Raw genomic sequence first — 3,343 nt, forward strand, 5'->3', positions numbered from 1 at the left:
ACTCATGCAGTTTATATATTTTGATGCTAAATGTTGTGTTTCATTGGAATATATTGTTGAAATCTAAGCTGGCTCTCCCACAACATCATCAATTTATCTATGTAGATCAGCTTGCTGGGTATATATATACACAGTTCACAACTTATACATCTTATGAAGCTTTTGCTTGTCAATATCTTGGCTATTATCTGTAAAATGAAGCATGGACAATAAAGGATGATACTGATTCAATATGCATTACTTGTAGTAGGGGCTTAGTACCATTTTATCCCTAGTGAAATACAAGATTTTGAGCTTTTAGTCCAAGCAACTCATAAATCTTTTTGATATTTGTTGGCTTCCAATTTTTGGCTCTTGAATATTTTTTCAGATCATTAGTCTCTAGCACAGACTCTACATACTTGCTTGAGTCATTCACATGGTTCTGAATTTGAACTTGCATAAGGAATTTTTAGAAACATTCATATGGTGTTGAATTTGCATTTAACTCCCCATCTTCAACACTTATATTTGCTGTGAAGTCACTCACATATGAAGAGCTACAAGTCTTTTTATTCCAATCACTATTCCTAATTCCTCCCACCCCAACTATTGTTTGCGTGCATGAAAATAGTGGTGCTTTCTTCATATGCTTGTTGACAGTTGATTAGTTGATTTTCATCCCTTTCTGACATATTTTCTCCTATATTACCCAAAAAAGATATTTTTCTTCCTTACTGTCATCTTCATCATCAGATTCTTTCGAAAAAATTAGCTCTAATGCTTCATTGCCTCTCAGTTTCTTATATTATGTCATATCAGTCTAAATGTGCAGATGCAATTTAAAATCCAACTATATAAGACATATTTATAGCAAATGTAGCATGTTGCATATGTGAATAAGCTCAATAATTCAAGCAGTCATTCTCCACACTTCACTCGATCATGAATATGTGCTAATTTGCATTTGTTTGTATAAAAAGATGCTGATACTTGAGAAGCAATATGGTACTATTCAAAGTGAGATATTGCAGCCATAAGTGATTCAGTAAAGGCAAATGAGAGTGAAATACCTTGAACATAACATAAAAAAGTTGAACCCTTCCTCATACAGAGGTTAACTTCATGCCAAAGAATCCAAGATTAAGTATGTATCAAGGTGAATATTGCCCAAGAAGTGGTATATTTTCTTTGTGGACTGGTTCTGTAGCTTTGTTGCAGTTATTGTTGTGATACTTTAACTTTAATTTTCTCATATAAATCTGTAGACTTCGGTTTGTATAAGAAATTAATATTACTTTCTTCTCGCGAAGCACAAAGGCAATTTTTTATAGAGAATGAATACAGTTGATTGATTTGATCCCAGTATATTATTGATACATATTTTATTGATTCTGTCAGAATGTAAAGCAAAGGGAAACCTGGCAGGATATGAAGTTAGAATATCAAGTAATGAGATCAAAATACTGTAAGGCTCTTTTCAATTTCTGATAATTCATCATACTCATAGTAAATATTTATTGATTTCTTTAGTTGAGGCTTGAGGATCCAATAATTTAAGGAGGTTGTAGCAAGGACAGTGATCTGTAGTATTCATACTACATTCAAGGGTATTAATGGCATGCTTAAAGAGAATTGTTATCAACCAGAAATTGAAATCATATTATAGTCTTTGTCTGCCAGAATTCTTCCATTACAGTGAACATTGCCTTAAGAATTCAACTTATAACACAAGTAATAATATAACAGTTACAGTATAACTACAGTAACAATATTCATTCCTTCATTCATTCATTTTTATATCTTCCTTTCCATGCTAGCATGGGTTAGACAAATATGTTATTGAGATATTGTTCTATAGCCAGATGCTCTCACTGACATTAGCCACTACCTGTTTTGCAAGTGAGGTATCTCTTATTTCACATGGCTTTAAAGGCCTAAAGAAAGCAGACAAGTTATTGACAGAAGGTCCAACAATCCTACTTGAAAATTGTGAAGATCACTTCACATGAAATCATTAATTGCCTTGTTAACTTACAAATAAAAAAAATGTGATGACTTTACATTTCCCAGCTTGAACTCAACTGACTGAGTTTTTTCCAGTCAAGATCTACTCTTGTGTAATTTGCAATGCTTTCAGTTATTCCTAAAATGTTAGAGATAATATATTCAAACTATTCGTTTATGTTTAGGAAAAAGTAGAAAAGACCTAGGTAGTTTCCTACAAGTATTCAATTTTCAGTTGATAACATACCATGAATAGCAACTCTAACTCTTTTGTTGAACAAGAAAATCTTTATCCATTTCAGAATTATTGATGTCATTGAATACTTTTTAGAAATCTTGGAATATGCTGTTAACTCACTCTTTTTGGTTCAGTATGTACCAGTGTATTTGAGAAGAGTATGTTAGTATCAAGGACAGTTACCTGAGATTCTCCTAGTTCGTTTTGTATAATTTTCCTTCATTGAAAAATTGCAACTCAGTTCCAGTCTATTGAAAGCAGCAGTTAACTAAACTGTCAATTCTTTAAGGAATTCAACAGAGATGTTGGCAGTTGTTTTTCGTAGATTTTCTAAATTCCTTTTTGGATAAACACTGGAGAGGAGGAGAAATTCTCTATTGTGTTAAAATCAGATTTCTTCCATCATTTTTAACAAATACAGTCATTTAGAATATTATGATCCCTTCATCGTAATTCTCAAGAGTGCCATGTCTGTCACACAATACTACATTCTTGTGTCGGGAGTAAAGGGTGGAGAAGATATGTTCAAATACTTATATGTATGTGTACTGATGAGACAAAAGATGAAACTTAAAATCACATATGCACAGTTTCTATCAAATTTATATTACTCTGCACTTCATATTTGTTTTCTTTGTTTTTTTATTATCATTTATTTGCTCAAATATATATCTTCATCATTTAACACCAATTTTCTCAATTTGCAGAGGTCAGGTTTGTGTGTGTGTGTGTGTGTGTGTGTGTATGTGTGTGTGTGTACGTGTGTGTATATATAGCATTCCCCTTCATCATATACACAGTAATCACACTTGGTTAAAATGGCTTATTGATGAGTTTTGTTTCTCTTTTTTTCCCAGATGAGATGATTGCATTGTTTTGCATCATTTTATTCCCCCCGGAATAATCTCAATGCTTTCTTTGAAACACATGTTGTATAAATGATTTGAATAACACCTGCGTTTGACTCCATTTCTTAATTTATCCATTTCACTTAACCTTGGAATTTCTACCTTTATAAGTTGGCTCTAGGCACATAGATGAATTTTTGCTCCCTTGGTAACTATTTATTTATTTCTTCCTTGTTATTTGCACACATTGAAAAATTACACACATATTTTT

General features: G+C 32.2%; 1 protein-coding gene and 1 long non-coding RNA gene across 4 annotated transcripts in view; one reads left to right on the top strand and one right to left on the bottom strand.

Moving 5' to 3' along the window:
• The window catches only part of LOC106871954 (protein still life, isoform SIF type 1), a 1,491,364-nt gene that overhangs the window by 461,918 nt on the left and 1,026,103 nt on the right, over positions 1–3,343 (top strand). The gene's annotated exons all lie outside the window — the stretch shown is intronic.
• LOC128247292 (uncharacterized) overlaps positions 1–3,343 on the bottom strand; it is a 64,691-nt gene that overhangs the window by 1,580 nt on the left and 59,768 nt on the right. The gene's annotated exons all lie outside the window — the stretch shown is intronic.

Source organism: Octopus bimaculoides, chromosome 3 (genome assembly GCF_001194135.2).
Source record: "Octopus bimaculoides isolate UCB-OBI-ISO-001 chromosome 3, ASM119413v2, whole genome shotgun sequence".
Classification (NCBI taxonomy): Eukaryota; Metazoa; Mollusca; class Cephalopoda; order Octopoda; family Octopodidae; genus Octopus; species Octopus bimaculoides.